We start from the raw sequence: 22061 nt of genomic DNA, 5'->3' as shown, positions 1-22061 counted from the left end.
TTTACTACCCACAAGGGGCTAAACATAGAGGGGACAGACAAGGACAGACACACGGATTAAATCGATTATATCGACCCCAGTGCGTAACTGGTACTTAATTTATCGACCCCGAAAGGATGAAAGGCAAAGTCGACCTCGGCGGAATTTGAACTCAGAACGTAGCGGCAGACAAAATACGGCTACGCATTTCGCCCGGCGTAATAACATTTCTGCCAGCTCGCCGCCTTTATAAATACCAACTAACTGATCTCTCCAGACGCACAGAGTTTCCCCGACACGAATCCGTTATAGCCTTTCAATGTGGAAATTCTACCGACTAGCAGAGGACTGTGGAGGCTTGCCGATCTCCCACGCATCAAGAAATCTTTCTCGGTCTACGCATGATATGGTTCATAATGAATGCGAATAAAGATCTCTTGGCATTTATAGTTATACTAAAACACCCAAAAAAGTTATTCTATTCTTAAACAAGTGTTAAATAGCCAATATTCTCATGCTTGATAATAATTCTTGGAAAATATATTTCTGTTGATTTATTCTGCAGCACGGGTATTAGAAAGAAGAGAGATATCGAAAGAGTGACGAAGTGAGAGAGAGAGACAGACAGAGAGATAGACAATCGACAGACAACCAGGCAGTATCACACATGAATGAGCTATTAGCAGTATTTTTTTCCACTCAAATGGGTTAAAACATACCAAATTGCATTATTTTAAGAAAGACATTTTTGCAGGCCATAAAAAAAGACACTGTCATCATTATGCCATATAAAGTGCTGACATAGAGCTGCGTAGGTAAACATTTATCACACAAATATGTTTTATGTATTGCCAGTGTCAAGACATTCATACAGAAATACATACAAACACATAAATACACACACACACACATACACAAACACACACACACACACGTACACGTACGTACACACATATATATATATACATATGCATATTCATGTGTGTGCAGATATTCTTATATACTTGAGAAAGATAAATATTCATAGAAATGTTTCACTCTTACCATGGACATATTTACGTACACATCCGTATATATTATATATATATATATATATTATATATATATGTGTGTGTGTGTGTGTGTGTGTGTGTGTATATATATACATACATATATTATATAATATATATTATATATATATATAATTTCAACAATTGAGGGTAAATTAATTAATTATTAATCAATTTCACCAAGTATTCAGTATGCAAAGGGACCATTTAAGGCGAATTCAAATTATTACATTATATAAAAGGGCTTAGTAAAATAAATTACTTTGCCGCATACTGAACTCATTAGAAATAGTAGCTAAAAAAACTTTTTTAAAACTATTTCTAATACTTAAAGAAAACCTCTCTCATATAGTGTTTGCTCAATTCAACTCACGAAAGTATGGGGGTAAAGACATTAAAAAATCAAATGCAAAGGTTATTTGAGAACGTACGTTTCAAGATTAGTCAACTCGACATTTCTATCATCAGCTCAGAACTCCTTGGTTTGGATTTGAAAACACTGAAAGTGGGAGCATACCCTTTCGGCTTCTTATCGCTTCTGAAGATCTGCTCGAAACTAACAGTGCCAGCAAACTCAAATATGCAAGCGAAGAATTTCTGCTCTCCCCAAAGTAATTTATTTTACTAAGCCCTTTTATATAATGTAATTATATATATATATATATATATGTATGTGTATATATATATATTTATATATATATATATACATATATAATATATATATATATATATTATATACTTATATAAATATATATACTATTATGCATACATGCATATATGAGTATATACACAGACATATATTTGCTCAAATTTTAATAGAATATAAGGTATGAGTATGTATGTTATAATGTTTATACGCATACATACATACATGCACATATACATATATAATAATATATATATATATATATATATATATATATATATATATATATATTATATATACAGACGTAGACATATATATATATACATGCATGAACATGTACACATACACAAACACATACACACACACACTACACAACACACACACACACACACACACATATATATATATAGATGCATGCATACACGTTTCGTTCATATACAGGGTAAGACAAGAATCAATAAATACATTTTTATTAAAAATTTCATTCACCAATAAAACAAAACCATACACAACTACACACAAAATTAACAAACTGTTAATTAGATTATATTATTTGAACAGAACGTTTACTTTTTTATGAAGCTATACAAATTTATACTCATATATTACCAATGAATTTCACAAAAATTAAATTATGGTCCTTAGTTAACAGATTAAGTTTAATTATTTTTGCTATTATTCAATATTTCATAAAGTGACAGGATTTGGATTCACCAGTTTCATGTATTTAATCTAATTTTCGAAATTCTTTCACAAAAGCACTATCCTATCTTCACTTCAGAAATTCCATTTTACATGTGGTATATATATATATCTATATACATATACATATGTGTATGCATATATATATATATATATATATAATTATATATATTATGCATATATATTATGTATATGTATATGTATATATGTACGTATATATATATATACATACTAATATACATACATATATATATATGTATATACATATATATATATATATATATATGCACATAATATATATATATATATAATATATATATATATATATATATATATATATATAGACGTAAATAGTTTTAACAGAATAGTTTTCATAGTAACTTAGTGACGTTGAATTTGTGGCCAATTTAACCAGCATCGGACTGGTCCAAATTCGTAGTGATTGCCAACTTTACCCTCATTACTTCAGTTCAATGTAACAATCTTGCTTATTATAACCCCAGAGAAAAATGATGTGATAAACATCTATAAATATCTATTTATTTATATATGTATCTGACTATATATATATATATATATATATATATATAATATATATATATATATGTGCGCGTGTGCACCCTTGGCGATTGTTTTCCTCCGTCTTCCCTTCTCTGGATCTTTCTTTTTCATATATTTCTGACGAAGAGCTCCGCTCGAATCGTTAAACCCTCCTTCTTCCCTTCCTTCCTGAGCGTCCAATAATACTATATTTATTCCACGTCCTCGCGTTGTTGTGTTTTCTCTTTGCATCTTCATGCTTGTATTAACCACACACATATATATATATATATTTATACATATATTTATACATATATGTATATATATAGATATACATACATACATGCATACATATATATGTATATATATATATATATATATATATTATATATATATATACATATATGTATATATATAGAAATACATACACGCATGCATACATACATATATATATATACATATACATATTTTTATATATATATATATGTATATATATATATCTATAGATATGCATACATACATACATATATACATATATATGTGTATACATGCAGGATTGTTCGGAAGGACCTACTGACTTACTTCTACGCGATCGTTAAGTTGAACTGTGAACATTTATGCTTGTTTTTTCTTCTCTTCTTTCATCTCCTTATTCCTTTATTCTTCTCCTCGAAGTCGTCATGTGGAGACGAAAATTATTTGAGAAAGTAACTAAAATAATGATAATAAAACTGAAGTGAAGACCACGGAAATTGTGCATGTGATTAATTAGCAAAATAAGACCAACTCCAATATAACAACACACATACACTATCCAAAGAGCAACTGACTTCCTCTTGCTGATATAGCACAATCATGGAAAATATACTGTATCTATTTCCTTATTACCCACAAGGGGCTAAACACAGAGGGGACAAACAAGGACAGACATAGGTATAAAGTCGATTACATCGATCCCAGTGCGTAACTGGTACTTAATTGATCGACCCCGAGAGGATGAAAGGCAAAGTCGACCTCGGCGGAATTTGAACTCACAACGTAACGGCAGACGAAATACCGCTAAGCATTTCGCCCGGCGTGCTAACGTTTCTGCCAGCTTCTGGAAGATATACTGTACCGTGTTACCTTACTTAGCGTTATATATCCACGTAGAATACACTCAACGTCAGTGATTCACCGCGGCCCATGTTATATTAACAATAAAATATCTGCTTAACCCTATAGTACTTTAACTTGATTAGATCGTTGTGATAATCTACTGCTTCTGTAGTCAGCAGAAAATGCCTTTATCTTTTACAGTACAATCATTGTAGAAAGAGATGAAAGAAATGTCAATGACGTGAGTGATACCGCTTCATATTTGTAGAGACCTCTTTGAAGTCAGCTTTATTGGCCAACGACTTCATTCTCTCACATGCTTTAGGTATGATTCTTTTACGACGATTTGGGTCTAATACCATGTATGCAGAAAATTCTTCCTCAGAAATATTTTTGTGCGTATTGGACATTTATAGAAAACCAAAATTGAGTTAAGTGACACTGATACAGGTAAATTGTGAAGGAGAATATGAAATAGATTCAATAAAGCGATCCTCTTCCTCTGCAGTTAAATTCACTGATCTTCCGTATGCATTTAAATACTCTTACTCTCTTTTAGTCTTTTTACTTGTTTCAGTCATTTGACTGCGGCCATGCTGGAGCACCGCCTTTTAGTCGAAAAAATCGAACCCGGGACTTATTCTATCGGTCTCTTTTGCCGGACCGCTAAGTGACGGGGACGTAAACACATCATCATCGGTTGTCAAGCAATGCTAGGGAGGAGAACAAACACAGACACACAAACATATACACACGCATACATACATACATATATATATATATATATATACGACAGGCTTCTTTCAGTTTCCGTCTACCAAATCCACTCATAAGGCTTTGGTCGGCCCGGGGCTATAGCAGAAGACACTTGCCCAAGATGCTACGCAGTGGGACTGAACCCGGAACCATGTGGTTGGTAAGCAAGCTACTTACCGCACAGTCACTCATGCGCCTACGTGTATCAAATACAAATTTCATTCAGCAACACGACAGTTTGATAACTTTGAAAGCAGGTAAATATTGAAGTATAAAAATATATCATATATTGAAGCTTCTTATTCAAACAAAATATGCTGAAATACAATCTGCAGTACTGTCACTACGTGGGTCGATGAAAAAGTCTCTTAAAATAGGGACACTCTTAAATTCACAGTCTTGTTTACAAGTTTTCAAAACCTTACTATCATTTCAAAAGCCTCGACTTTACATTAGGCAGCAAAACCTGTTATTGGTATCACTTTTAACGAAAGGCGGCAAGCTGGCAGAAACGTTAGCACGCTGGGCGAAATGCTTAGCGGTATTTCGTCTGCGTTACGTTGTGAGTTTAAAATCCGCCGAGGACGACTTTGCCTTTCATCCTTTCGGGGTCGATTAAATAAGTACCAGTTACACACTGGGGTCGATGTAATTGACTTAATCCATTTGTCTGTCCTTGTGTGTCCCCTCTATGTTTAGCCCCTTGTGGGTAATAAAGAAATAGGTATTTCGTCTACCGTTACGTTGTGAGTTCAAAATCCGCCGAGGTCGACTTTGCCTTTCATCCTTTCGGGGTCGATAAATTAAGTACCAGTAACGCACTGGGGTCGATAAATTAAGTACCAGTAACGCACTGGGGTCGATGTAATCGACATAATACTTATATCTGTCCTTGTTTGTCCCCTCTGTGTTAACCCCTTGTGGGTAATCAAAGAAATAGGTATCACTTTTAATGAAAACTTAATTCATATTCGAAAATACGTGTTCGAAATAGTAGTAGAACTAGTATGTTTCTACGAAGTAATCGTCAATCTCAAAGCGCTACCTGGGTTTTGCCTATTTCATTACACTCGACTGTAAATGGATTGAAATATCCACTTGTTTAGAATGCTTAACTAAATCGATCTACGTTTAATAAAATCAAAGGTATACAATGCTATATTAAAGAAACTTTGTAAAGTAGTTTTGTTCTTTTAAAGGCAAGCACATAGCAGCGGAAAATGTATTACCTGCTGTTACGGTTTTGTGCCGTTACCGTAGAAAAAAAATGGAAATCACTAGCTGCTTTACACACCAGAACTTTTGACATGACAACCACAAATGATTATGCTTGGTCTCCAATCGAGTAAAGGATACATTCATTATCAGCATGTCTACTTCTGTCGACTTTGTGCTCGTTATCGACATGCTGTAAATCATTCATTATTGTACAAATATCAAATGTATTTCTAAACTAGACCATGCAGTAAGTCTTTTGAGAATTGTATATATAGGACCGCATTTGTGAATGGGCTACACCGTTTCTCAAACCATGCTGTTTAATTATAACATACACACACACACATGCCACACACACGCACACCACACACACACACACACACACACACACACATATATATATATATAACTATATATATAAATATATTCTTTTATTTTCTTAATTGTTTCAGTCATTTGACTGCGGCCATGCTGGAGCACTGTCTTTTATCGAACAACTCGACCCCAGAGCTTATTCTTTGTAAGCTTAGTACTTATTCTGTCGGTCTCTTTTACCGAACCGCTAAGTTACAGGGACATAAACACACCAGCATCGGTTGTCAAGCGATGCTGGGGGACAAACACAGACACACAAACGCGTATATATATATACATATACATATATACGACGGAGTTTTTTCAGTTTCCGTCTACCAAATCCACTCACAAGGCTTAGGTCGGCCCGAGGCTATAGTAGAAGGCACTTGCGCAAGGTGACATTTAGCGGGACTGAACCCGGAACCATGAGGTTGCTAAGCAAGCTACTTACCACATAGCCACATACATACATATAAACATACATATATACATACATACATACATGCATACATACATACATACATACATACATACATACATACACATATATATATATATATATATATATATATACAATAAATTCAGGGTGAATACTTGATAAGTATAAGTACCTGTAGCAGAGGTAGTAGCAGAAGTGAGAAGATATATGTATTGGAGTCCAATAATACCTTGTACACCTATTTGATTATGAAGAATTACAAACATACTTTCTCAGTGAAACTTAATATACCTACCATTATAAATAATACCAAATGTTCTTTTTCAGATAGGGCTTTAAACTATCTATTACGTTGATTATACATTGATGTAAGAATAAGTTGTTTTATAAAGCTCGAAACATGTGTACCGCGACATCCTATGTGTTCTGTTTTTTATTTCATTTGATACATATATGTATGTATATATATATATATATATATATATATATATATATACATATGCGTATGTGTGTGTGTGTGTGTGTGTGTGTGTGTGTGTGTGATTGAACAATCATTCCAAACTTGTGGAGGTGGTTGACTGATGTAGTCATACACAAACAATGCTCGAACGAACAACTGGATGTTCTTAGAAACGCCTTTTTTTTTCCTGTTGTATATTTCTACAACCAAGGATGATTTACCAGTAGTCAATAAACGACCACAAAGACAAAACTATACACGCTGATAATTAATTTCTCAGTATGCTCTTTAGATCGTTTTAGCAAATCACAACGAGAGCCATTTTGGAGAATCGCTTTCATGTAGGAAAATGATTGGGAAATAAATGTGAAACGTTCGCCATTTTGTCCGACAATTTATCCATTTGGCTAGCATTCCAACTTCATTTATAAACTACTTTGACAATTAAAAAATAAACGATGCATACATTTATAGCAGTACTATGAAACATTTGCCAAATAATGGATCATATATTTGGCAGTAAGGAGACGCAACTATCGTTCTGATACGTCTTTCAAACGGACAGATTATTTTCTAGGCACATTAAAATTTATGCAATATCAATATAAACGAGGAAATAAATATATCTGAATGAGAATATTGTACAAATACAGAGCGTATATATATATAACTATACATCTTTATACATACATACATATTTACATACATACATGCACACATACACACATACATATATATATATATATATATGTATTTATGCGTGTCTATATGTAGGTTTCTATTGGTTTATGTCTGTATCTGTTGGTATTAGTTACTCGTGTGTTCTTGGTCTGTATGTATGTGTGTCGGTGTAAGCGTAGTATATCCATGTCTAGCAAAAAAAAAAAAACAAAAAAAAAATCATTGTTTTCTCGTCTGTATTCAAAACGTATTTAAAAGAATATCGATAGCAATCGCGGAAGGTGGGGGGGAAGGGAAAATGAGAAAACATATATGTGGAGACTACATCGTCAAACGCTGACCAGAAATCAATGGACACCCAACATGAACTACGAGTATGTATATATCTAGGTAGGTATGTGCGTGTGTATATATACATACACACACACACACACATATATATATATGTACACACACACACATATATATATACACACATTATATACATATATGTATACATACACACACACATATATATATATATATATATTTGCACATACATATGTACATACATACGTATCTATGTAAGTATAATATATAGGTGTGAATTTGTGTATATCTACATACGCATTATATATATATATATGTGTGTGTGGGGGGGTATATATATATGTATATGTATATGTATATGCATAAATATATATATACACATACATACACACACACACGTATATATTTATATATACGTGGGTATATATATGTATATATATATATACATATACAATTACATACACATATATATATATATATGCATATATATATATATATATATATATATATATATATATATATATACACATGTATATACATACATATGTATATATATATATATATGGATATGTATATATATATATATATGGATATGTATATATATATATACATATATACATATATATATATGCATATGCATATGTATATATATATATATGTTCTGTCACAATACATTGTAGTACATTTAATTATTATATATGGGTAATTCAATAGATAGAGATGCCATTTTATGTTTACTTGTTTCTCTTTCTTGGTATTTCTTTTCGCTTAATAACTAAAGTTTATCCAAGTGTGTTCCTCTATGAATATAATAAAGCTGTGTGTAGAGCGATAGGAGGATATCAGCGTAGACCATATTAAACATTAAACACAAAGCAACTTCATACACAAAAAAAACATTTGTTGAAGCTTTTCCTATTTTTAGTCCCTCAATAAAGATGCAAATATATAACGCTCTTTCTATACGCAGGAGATATTGTCGTCATTATTTTATGTTCGTGAAGCTTGTCCTATTGGATAAGAAGTTCTCTTATTTGGAAAATGATCGAAGTTCGATTTCACCTCATGACTTTTCATTCGTAGCTATCGTTGCAATAGCATAGTTTTCAGCCATATTTCGTAACTAGATTATTTCGATTGGCTGAAACTGTATTGAAGCTGACCGTGGTTCTCTTTGTCTTTCATCTTTGCAGGTCCAATCAAATAAATACCTATTTCTTTATTACCCACAAGGGGCTAAACACAGAGGGTACAAACAAGGACAGACATAGGTATTAAGTCGATTACATCGACCCCAGTCCGTAACTGGTACGTAATTTATCGACCCCGAAAGGATAAAGGGAAAGTCGACCTCGGCGGAATTTGAACTCACAACGTAACGAGGGGCGAAATACCACTAAGCATTTCGCCCGGCGTGCTAACGTTTCTGCCAGCTCACCGCCTTCTATCAAATAAATACCAGCTGTGTATTGGGTTTGATAAAATCTACCAGATCGCTCCACCCCGAAGTTGCTGCATTGTTGCTAAAATTTGAAATCAGTATTATTTTAAAGGAAGGGCAGTGATTGCTCAGAGTTTTTAGCATGCCGAGGAAAATGCTTAAATGTATTTCGTCCAGTGGCGAGCTGGCAGAAATGTTAGCACGCCGGGCGAAATGCTTAGCGGTATTACGTCTGCCGCTACGTTCTGAGTTCAAATTCCGCCGAGGTCAACTTTGCCTTTAATCCTTTCGGGATCGATTAAATAAATACCAGTTACGCACTTAGGTCGATGTAATCGACTTAATCCGTTTGTCTGTCCTTGCTTGTCCTCTCTGTGTTTAGCCACTTGTGGGTAGTAAAGAAATAGTTATTTCGTCTGCCGCTACGTTCTGAGTTCAAATTCCGCCGAGGTCGACTTAGTCTTTCATGCGCCGAGGTCAACTTTGCCTTTCATCCTTTCGGGGTCGATTAAATAAGTACCAGTTACGCACTGGGGTCGATATAATCGACTTAATCCGTTTGTCTGTCCTTATTTGTCCTCTCTGTGTTTAGCTCCTTGTGGGTAGTAAAAGAAATAGGTATTTCGTCCGTCTTTACCTACTCAATTCGAACAACATCCGGAGCCGACTTTGTCTTTCCTCTCTGCAAGGTCGATTAAATAATTGAATACTGGAGCTTCTGTAATCAGCTGACTCTCCCACGCCCGAAATTGCTGGCCTTGTGCTAAACTTTGAATTGAATATTACTTAAAAAGTAGAAAACTAGTTGTCTTTACGTTCTGAGATCATATCCCGCCGGTGTCGACGTTGCCTTTCATCTTTTCAACGTCGATAAAATAACGCTATTTGTTCACTGGGGTCTATGTGTCTAAACGCGAGTTATCAGAATATTTTTTTATAAAAGTTAATAGCTGATGTTACATACGGGTATTTGTTATATGTGAAGATATTGGTAAAGGCTGGTTTCTTCATTAGATTTGTCATGTCTGAAAACTTATTGTGCGGAAATTCTTATGTTATATAAAGAAACGTTACACCTGGTTATTTCAATGGTCAACCATTCCAGTGCAGTCGATATTTTAGTGACTATATTTTCAAGTAAATTTCTAAGGATTGTTACATGCGGCGCCTTTCTAGCATTCTTACAAACTCTTAATAATTAAATCGCATAAAGTAACTTAATGACAACCAACGTTACTTAGGCTACTAATGTTTTTAGGATCTTGCAGCACGTTTCACAATAAACTCTGAATAGTTGCACAGTGTAGGCGTAGGAGTGACTGTGTGGTAAGTAGATTGCTTACAAACCACATGGTTCCGGGTTCAGTCCCACTGCGTGGCATCTTGGGCAAGTGTCTTCTACTATAGCCTCGGGCCGGCCAAATCCTTGTGAGTGGATTTGATAGACGGAAACTGAAACTAGCCTGTCGTATATATATTTGACACCGCTGGTCACAGCACGCTGTCCACTCCTCTCTGGATCGTGCCTTTCTCATCCACGTGTTCCCAATCGTCCTCCTGAAATCGAACTCCAAAGTCGTGGAGGCCTTCCGAGTGGTCGTTTCTGATGTATATATATATATATATATATATTATATATATATATATATATATATATATATGTGTGTGTGTGTGTGTGTGTGTGTGTGTGTTTTGTGTATCTGTGTTTGCCCCCCCCCCTGTCCCCAAACATCGCTTGACAACCGATGCTGGTGTGTTTACGTCCCCGTCACTTAGCGGTTCGGCTAAAGAGACCGATAGAATAAGTACTAGGCTTACAAAGAATAATACCGGGGTCGATTTGCTCGACTAAAGGCGGTGCTCCAGCATTTCCACAGTCACATGACTGAAACAAGTAAAAGAGTAACAGAGTGTCCTTAACGAAAATGAGTGCCCGCCAGTGTATGTAAATAAGAATTGTATGCAAGATATTCCTTTCCTAAATAGAGGCATATGTATATGTGACGTTCCTAATTTACTCAACCTTGTATGACCGTATGAGCTGGGTTGCCAAAACGTTCGTTCCTTTTTTTTTATCATTATGGAACAATAAGACACATGTTTTAAAAAGAAAACTATTTTTTCAATGAAATATTATCGCTACTATTTTCCGTATCATCTGCAATCTTGTACCTGATACATTACTTCTTGCATACAGAATTCTTGTTTCCACCGGTGAAAAATACTTCCAGCTGAATATTTACATCATCTATATAGCTAAAAGATTGTCCATTCGATGAATTTTGCTGAGACCGAAACAGGTAGAAATCTGATGGACCAAGGTTTGGTGAATACGAAGGGAGGTGTAAACATTCCTAGCCAAACGGATACAACATCTGCAAGTTCTGTAACGTGGAATTCCATCTTTAATCTCCATTCTGTCAACAGCGCAAATGTAAAATTCTTCCCTCAAGACGAGGGCTGGTATTATCCGATGATGGGATCAAATTACAATCAAATTACAATCACTAGTTTGGAACACTAATGTTGGACTAGTAAAACTTTTGTGTAACGCCTTTAATACCTCATACCGTTTCTATTCTGTGTAAGTCGCAACTTTTTATATGTATCCATCTCTCTTTTACTCTTTTACTCTTTTACTTGTTTCAGTCATTTCCACTGCGAACATGCTGGAGCACCGCCTTTAGTCGAGCAAATCGACCCCGGGACTTATTCTTTGTAAGCCCAGTACTTATTCTATCGGTCTCTTTTGCGGAACCGCTAAGTGACGGAGACGTAAACACACCGGCATCGGTTGTCAAGCAATGCTAGGGAGACAAACACAGACACACAATCACACACACACACACACACACATATTCATAAATATATATACATATATACGACAGGCTTCTTTCAGTTTCCGTCTACCAAATCCACTCACAAGGCATTGGTCGGCCCGGGGCTCTAGCAGAATACACTTGCCCAAGATGCCACGCAGTGGGACTGAACCCGCAACCATGTGGTTGGTATAGTAAGCGACTTACCACACAGCCACTCCTACGCTTGTGCATCTTTTTTTTTTGTATTAAATGAATTTAATAGTTTTTGTATATCACGTGCCTAATTTGTTTGTCCTTACCTCATTTGCCTAATCACTTGCCTAATTTGTTTGTCATTACCGCATTTCTGAGGTATTTTTCGTCGTCGTCGTCGTTGTCGTTGTTGATGTTGTTGTTATTACTATTCAGGTCACTGCCTGGAATCGAACTCCTATATATACATATATATTTCAAATGCAAACTACACGCTGTGATGATTATTTTATATTTTCCAGACGTTCAGAAAATAGATTCTTTGGGTGGTTTAGGGATAGAGTAGCATACTATAAATTTTCAAAATTTAAACTATTTAGCAAGGCTACAGACATAAAAGCAACCACTCGCTTCGCAAAAATAAAGGAAGACGAGTGGAAGGAGGAAAAACTACAAGAACATCTAAAGAATAGACTGATTAGAGATGTAACAAAAGAAGTACTGGAGGGTAAACTTGTTATAACCCCGGCAACCACACCTACCCAGAGCCCGTGGCAACGCCGGTTAAGAGCCCTGCAGCTACAACCACAAGGGAGGAAGAAGGGGAAGCGGGCAGATTTAAACTGTCATGCTCCCTTTCTCAACCGTAAGTTCATTTATTTTTTCTCTCACCGACAATGGCTAAGCTGGGTTGTGTGAATGTACGTGGAATGGGGACGAAATGGAAACAAATTTGTTTCCTGAACGACCTCACGACACATGGAGTAGACATAGCTATTGCAACCGAGTCCAAGATGAACGAGGCCAAGCGTTCTCGCCTCTTCTAAATGGGTTCGAGAAATTTATTTCTCCTAGCCGAGGAAGAGGCAGAGGCGTGGCAGTCCTTATCAGAAGAGCTTGGACTTGCAGGTAAGTACTGTCTTTCTGGACCCAGAAGGCAGGCTGGTTGTTCTGGATGTGACCCACGTAAGTAACAGTCCTTCAGGTTGGTAGCTGTCTACGCTCCGAACGAGGGTAGACAGACGGGTTTTTTTCGGAACCTGGAGCCCTTTTTAGCGACGTCGAAAACGGTAATCCTAATAGGGGACTTTAACACTGTCCTTGAAGCGCGGGTCGACAGTGTTGGCTCAACCAATAGGAAGGGGAACCCTAGCCTCAAGGGTCTACTAGAGAGCTTTGATCTAGTGGACCGTTACCGACTGGATGAGCCGAGCGTTCCACTGGACGTGGAGTAACAACGACGGCTCACACAGATCGTATTTAGATAGGATATTTATTAAGAAAAGAGATAAGGATACGTTTAGTTGTCCACAGTTTCACATTGTGCCTTACACGGATCACAAATTTGTGACGTGTAAGATGCAATTAGACAAGTGTCATAGACAGGGACCCGGGTACTGGAAGCTGAACAAGGCTATTTTGAATTGTGAAGACTTCCGTACCCGGATTAAGGTGTTAGTACAGAGGGCATTGTGTGGCACCATCATTAACAATAGATGGTGGCACTCCCTCAAAAGAGCCATTCGTTCAGAGTCCATTAGATTTAGCAATCAGCTAAGGTTAGATAGGTCTAGGATAGAGGACGAATTAGTTAAGAATCTAAACGAGGCAATGGAAGCTGGCTCTGCATCCGGAGTGATGGCGGCAAGGACGGTATTGTACCGTCACCTTAACTCCAAACACGAAGGTTGCAGAGTCAGAGCTAAGCTACGCGCTGGGAAACGAGAAGGTATTAACGTTGCCGGATGGGCCCGTCGAGTGGAGAGTCAGAGAGGTAACAAAGCCTCAATCAAGTCTTTAACTGACGAACAGGGACAAAAGATCTATGGACAGGAGGAGATGCAAAAGTTTCTTCACCAGCATTTCGCCCGCGTGTTCGGGGGTGGTGTGGCGCCGGAGCGGGGGAGGACCTTAAAGGACTTCCTGGCCGGCGGACCGCGGCTCTCGGGGCGTGAGGTGGAGTGCTGTGAAGAAGCGATCACTCCCGCGGAGATAGAGGGGATACTGGCCGGATGCGCCGGGGAGAAGTCGCCGGGGTTGGATGGTCTGCCCTACGAGTTTTACCAAAGTATGCCGGACTTGTTCGGGGAATATTGGCAGGCGTCTACACGAACTGGCAGCAGAATGGGAGAATTCCCAGTTCTGTAAGCCGGGGAGTGGTGACGCTAATCCAGAAAGACCCGAGCAAGGGGGATAACATTAGTAACTACAGGCCCATAACTCTACTTATGTAGAGTTAAAGATTTTGGCCAAGGTGTTGGCAAAAAGGTTGACGGTTGTCGTGGAGAAACTTGTAGGGAGAGCACAGACATGTGCAATTCCAGGCAGGTCGATCCAGGACAATCTTCACCTTATACGCTACACCTTAGATAGGGTGGGTAAATTAACCGGCAAGGGCGGGGTAATGGTCCATTTAGACCAAAGTAAAGCGTTCGATAGGGTAGACCATGAGTACCTGGCGACGGTCCTCGAAGCGGCTGGACTGGGCCCTGAATTTCGCGGGTGGATCTCCGCTATGTATAGCGGCATCAAGTCCACCGTCCAGATAAACGGTTACCTAACGGAACCGTTTTCGATCGAATGTTCAGTTCGTCAAGGGTGCCCCTTGTCACCACTCTTGTACGTGTTGGCTCTTGAGCCATTGCTGCGAAAGTTGGAGAGGCTGGGAAGTAACTCGGATGAGATCGGAGGTGGGAGGACGGTTACTGCTTATGCGGATGACGTCACCCTCATCGTGTCCAATGAGGCCCAGCTACCTTGTGTGGAAGAGGCTATCAGAGGATAAGAGGCGGTGGCAGGAGCAAAGGTTAACAAGGACAAGTCGGTTGGCTTGCGCCTCGGCACCTGGAGGAGCAAGTCGATATCGTCCAGTGTCGTGGGACACTGGACGGACGGCCCTGTTAAATTGCTAGGAGTTTGGTTTTGGGCAGACTCCCAAACGGAGAGGAACTGGAGTGAGGTGACGAGCAAGGTGGAGGCCATAGTACGGACCTGTCCGGAAGGTTTCTGTCCTTGAAAGGAAGGGTGGAGGTGGTACAGATGTTCATTGCATCTGTAATCACTTACCGCCTGACCGTTGTCCCTTGCCCCGATTCATGACTTAGCAAGTTGGAGCGAATCCTTTTCCGCTTTTTGTGGAAGGGAGGAAGGCCACTTGTGAGGCGCTCCGTTTGCTGCCAGGAACCGTTAAAGGGTGGGTTAGGAATGCCTTGGTTGATGATGCGCAGACATGCGTTGAGTTTGAAGCATCTCTGGCACCACCTGGAGGGTGATAAGGTGGTGGCAGGGGAATTTTTCCCGAGACCGGCCTCCTTAGTGAATTTTAAACCCGGTCGCATCAAAAGATGGAAACTGACTTTATGGCAAAAGGAGTGCCGACAGGCACTCACGCTGATCCACAAGGCGGGCAAGGCCGGCTGCGGAAATACCACCTCGGTATTTTATAGAAGGCTGGTAGAGGCAAAGAACGACGACGTCCTAGGAGGGGCTCTGGGGTTTGACGAAGACCAGCTTACCAACCTGTTTAAAAGACTTTCAGGACGGGGTACTTGGATAATTTCCAAAGATCCCTGGCCTGGCAGTGCTATAGGAATGCTTTACCTGTTCGCGAGAAGTTATCGCGGCACGGAATTTCAGTGCCACCGACGTGTCCAAGGTGCGAGTTGGACGATGAAACCGTCCAGCACGCTTTTGTACACTGTCGGAAGTTGTCCGACTTGATAAGTTACGCAGAACACGTGTTATCGCATCTGGGACGAGTACAGCTGTCGGCTGAGTCTATGATTAAGATGATACCGCCAACTGGACTCTCGAAGGAAGGTGAGGCATGTTTTCACTGCACGGTTGCAGTAGTAAAAGAATGCATGTGGCGAACAAGAATGGAAGGAGTCGCGATAGGATCCTTGTCTCGGGCCCCGGCTTGCTCACTTACTTCAGATATCATCTGAAGAGCAAAATGGGGCTGGAAAAGAGGATCTTACCACGGGGTGTGTATGAGAAAAGATGGAAGGAAGTGGAAAAAAAGGTGGGTGTCAGAAACCCAGCTTAACTATGGAGGGAGGAGAGGAAACAAAAGCTGCGGGGCCTTATAAATTGCCGGGGTTTAAAACTTCGGTAAGATCGAAAGTTTATGAAATGTTATTCTATTGGTCACGTAAAGGACAATTTACAGACGAATTTTTATAATGAATAATCCAAATGTTATGGAAAATTTTTAATCGAACCTCTTAACTGTTTTTTGCATGTATGTCCTGTATTTGTCCTTCTATGTAACGATTGTATAATCATAATAAAGAAATATAGAGTAGCATATATAGTCTTTAGCCTTGGTAGTTTAAGAGAATTTTAAATACTTTCCCCCAAAATCTCACCTTTGCCCGTGTAACGTAAGAAGTATGACAAAACTGATGTGCTTTTAGAATAGATGTGTAACTTTAAAGCTATAAATGAAAACACAGATATTCTCGTGCATATCTATTGAGCGCAGATCATTTTTTAAATTCTTTTGTATCGAAAATACTATAGCTGATTGAACTTGTAGGATTTTCATCATAGAGTAAGATATAACATTAAATAATTTTTAGCATTCTCCATGTCTTTGTGAAAGAGACATTGAAAATGTTGCGAACAAACTGCCTATATCACAATGAGAACTCTTTTGAACAAAAGCGATCCTAAGCAGGAGACACCTGCTGTGAATAGAATCAATTGAACTTGGCCATCTTGTCGATAGTGAATACTGCCAGAAGTATATTCAGGTAAACATGGAAGAATTGCTATTAAGAGTCGAACGACATTTAATAATATTTTTTTGTTTCTTATCTTGTTAAAACTCAGCAATAATTTACGCTGGTTTCCTTCCCTCTGCATCAAAAATTATATCTCCGCTGTCTCTTGATATTGGCTTCAAATTTTGGCGTAAGCTTAGGAATTTCGAGGCGGGGGTAAGTTGATTACATGAACCCCCAGGTATCAATTGGTACTTATTTCATCTATTCAGAGAGGATGAAAGAAAAAATCGGCATTGGCAGGAATTGAACTCAGAGCTTAAAGAAGGACAAAATGCCGCTAAGCATTTTCCACGACACGCTAACGATTCTGCTAGTTCTTCGCATTGCTATATCCTTATACCTCCTGTTTGAAAGTCTCAACTTATGAAAGTATGATTTACAAAATATAGTAGTAGTAGTAGTAGTAGTATTAGTAGTAGTAGTAGTAGTAGTAGTAGTTGTAGTAGTAGTAGTAGTAGTTGTTGTAGTAGTAGTGGTGGTGATGGTGGTGTTGTTGGTGTTGTTGGTAGTAGTGGTAGTAGTAGTAGTAGTAGTAGTAGTAGTAGTAGTAACTGCAGCGTTGACAGCCGCATTCGCTTTTGATTTTTAATCCGAAAAACATTCTTCTTCATCTTTCTTTGTCTTTTTGTAGATAGCGTGTACATTAAAGACATTATCCAACAGGCACCTCTACGCACACGAGCGCACTCACACACAGACACACACATTCACAAATATACACACACATCCACTCACACACACAAACACACATTTAGTAGCCTTTCTTTCATTTTCGAGGGGATATGCAGCTGCTATTTTTAGCAGCTCAAACGACGACCACCTAGCTAACACCCTCCGAGCAACAGTTGCTGCAGCTCTGACATACATCATAGGAATTCTCATACAATGTTAATATTACCCGTTACAGGTTAGTGGATGGAATGAATGGAAGCACTCCGTCGGTTACGACGATGAAGGTTCCGGTTGATCCGATCAACGGAACAGCCTGCTCGTGAAATTAACGTGTAGGTGGCTGAGCACTCCACAGACACGTGCACACTTAACGTAGTTCTCGGGGATATTCAGCGTGACACAGAGAGTGACAAGGCCGGCCCTTTGAAATACAGGTACAACCGAAACAGGAAGTAAGAGTGAGAGAAAGTTGTGGTGAAAGAGTACAGTAGGGATCACCACCATCCCCTGCTGGAGCCTCGTGGAGCTTTTTAGGTGTTTTCGCTCAATAAACACTCACGACGCCCGGTCTGGGAATCGAAACCGCGATCCTATGACCGCGAGTCCGCTGCCCTAACCACTGGTCCACTGGGCCATTGCGCCTCCACACAAGTTAGTATTTATATAGGAGAAGACTTGTTATTATTTTACTCATAATTAAAACCACATCGTCCTCCTGTGTGTCATCTTAATTACTTTCAGTTGTTTATTACTGAAATATTCACCGCTAATTTAATCTAGAGATCTTCAATTCGGTTAAGGAAGTTTTTGTTAATTAGACTCACCAGACAATATTTCTCACTGTTGCAGTCTGTTTGGAATCTACGTGATTTACTTTTAAAACAGACACACACACACAGACACACACACACACACACAGACACAGACACACACACACATACATATGTATATATGCATATATGTATATATATATGTGTGTCTGTATATATACACATATGTGTATATATTGTGTGTGTGTGCCTGTGTGGGAAGTAGCTTGCTTACCAACTACATGGTTCCGGGTTCAGTCCCACCGCATGGCACCTTGGGCAAGTGTCTTCTATTATAGCCTCGTGCCGACCAAACCCTCGTGAGTGGATTTCGTAGACGGAAACTGAAAGAAGCCCGTCGTATATATGTATATATATGTATATATATGCGTGTTTGTGTTTCTGTTTTTGTCCCCCCACCCAACATCCCTTGACAACCGATGTTGGTGTATTTACGTCCCCGTAACTTGGTGGTTCGGCAAAGAGACCGATAGAATAAGTACTAGGTTTAGAAAGAATAAGTCCTGGGGTCGATTTGCTCGACTAAAGGCGGTGCTCCAGCATGGCCACAGTCAAATGACTGAAACTAGTACATGAGTATATGTATAAACACACATACATATATATAAATATGTACATTCATATGTTTGTGCGAATGTGTGTGTATAAAGATGCATACGTACATTTATATATACATACATACGGACCTATATACATGAAGACATGTATATCACGGGGTTCCAGAGAGACAATACTGCTGTGAATGTTTCAATATCATTTATGCTTGTGTGTGCAACTTTGTGTGTAGAAGGTGAGATAGACAAGGAAATAATGAGATGCATAAAAAAAATTCGAGAAACACGAAAGAAATTATAACAAATTACGTATGATGAGAAACAATAGATTTCAACGAACACATTGTGGGAAAGGGAATACAGGAATTAATATGCTCTAAGTTCCCCATCGCGAAATAAATTAATTAAGGTATATATTTATTTGGCGCAATGATTAATTAACTGTGATAACTTTTATAGGCATCTCTTTGCTTAATATTTTCTCTGTTCATATATAATTTTTTTCCTCGTTACTTACGGTACCTCTTGATTAAATGAAACCTCTGCCTGAAGAAGTAATTATCATGATAAAAATTTCGTCCTGAGAAATGAAGGAAAAAATAAACAATTTATTATGGAAACTATTATACGATATATTCATAAATTATCTTTACAATTTCCACAATCTGCAGTTTGTATTAAAAATGAGATCTATTAATGGACTTCTCTGAAACCATTTGAGAGTATTCTATTTGAGAGTATTCTAATGTGCCTAGCAAGACATTATTTCTTCACCTATATTTCACATAAAACTGGATCTCCTCCTGTCAGGTGTCCCAGATGAACCAACTTCACGGCAGGAGGTGCAGATGAGGGCAACTGCATCGAACTCTCTCATGCACCAAATGGCAATTGCTAAAAAGCATTCGTGAAGTAAAATCATGTAGCAACGCCAAATGGCGGTGCCCCAGCATGGCCACAGCTCGTGAGCTGAAACTAGATAAAATAAAAAATAAAATAAATAAGTAAACATTGCTTAATTACCGTTATCTTTCAGTTTTACTAAGTTTTCTTTTTTAAAATCGTAAAATTTGATTCACAGATACTGCATTTACATTATTTACATTTGACGGATACTGGTCCTCATCTTGTTTGCTATTAACACAACCGTTCGGCTGATTTACCTTCCACCCATCATCAGGTGTCTTGGGGAAATTTCGAACCTGGGTTCTCATTCCTGAGGTATTTTTCGATGAAAGGCTAAGTCGACCTCGGCGGAATTTGAACTCAGAACGAAATACTGCTAAGCATTTCGCCCGGCGTGCTAACGTTTCTACCAGCTAGCCCCCTTGCGACATCACACATATCACTACACAAACGAGATTGATGAGACACATCACAAATCCCTGTGTTGGATACTCTTATCGATCCCACGAAAATTTATACATATATAACTAGGTTGTTAGGTAGGTATGTAGATAGATAGATTATTAAATAGGTAGACATGCAGATAAACACACACAAACACTACGCACACGGGCACACACGGGCACACACATACATGCACGCGAACACACACACACATATATACATACAGGGCATACACATACCTAGCATATGCAGACAGTTATACACACATGCATGCACAACAGGCGCACTTGCACACACGCATATAAACTCACACTCACAAACTCACGCAAGCATACCCGTCCACAAAGCCAGAAATACACACACATACAGACACAAGCACAAGGGAGTACACACACGCAGAAGCATACATAAATACATACATACATACCCAAATATGCAAGCGCATGCGCACATTGGCACACACTCAGTGGTACGCGACAAATTCTCCGAGAAACAAACTCGGCCTCCGTAACCGAATAAAAGTCACTGAAGAGATTGCAATTAGCAAGAAAGAACCTTGATTGGTTTCAGAAATAGAAAGAAAAACAGATAAATGTGAACGACCTGTTTAACTAAGTTAAACTAATAATCGATAATCGATTATTTAGTTGCATCTTTAACCAATTGACTAAGAAGAAAGGAGAGAAATTGAACCGGTGCATGTGTTAATAATTTTGGCATAATGACTTTGCTTAAAAACAACAACAGTGCATACGCACTGAGTTTTAACATTCTAGCTTACTTCCACAATTTATAGCAGTGCTTGAAACCAACGTTTGTAGCGTATGATCGTGCATTGACCATGGCAGAGAATGTTGATAAGAAAATAGGCATCAAATTTTTTCAAATAGCATGGCGATACCTGCTCACAGGCAAACGCAATTTCCTAAAAGTTTTCATCGTTCTCGAAACCCGAGTGTCCCTTTGGTCAGCTGAAAGTAGTTTTAGCACAAACTGGGCAGACACGCGTCTCATACGCCAATCTTCAGTGATAATGGACTAAACAGAATTGTAATTAATATGTACATCCTCTGATAACTCGCAGATGGTAATTCGACGATTTCTCTTCACAGCTGCAAGCACACCTGCGATGTATTTTTCAGTTCTGCTGGTTACGGGTCTTCCAGAACGTTCGCC

The sequence above is a fragment of the Octopus sinensis genome, unplaced genomic scaffold, assembly GCF_006345805.1.
Source record: "Octopus sinensis unplaced genomic scaffold, ASM634580v1 Contig17980, whole genome shotgun sequence".
Lineage (NCBI taxonomy): Eukaryota > Metazoa > Mollusca > Cephalopoda > Octopoda > Octopodidae > Octopus > Octopus sinensis.
The sequence above is the reverse complement of the archived record's forward strand: the minus strand, read 5'-3'. Positions refer to the sequence as shown.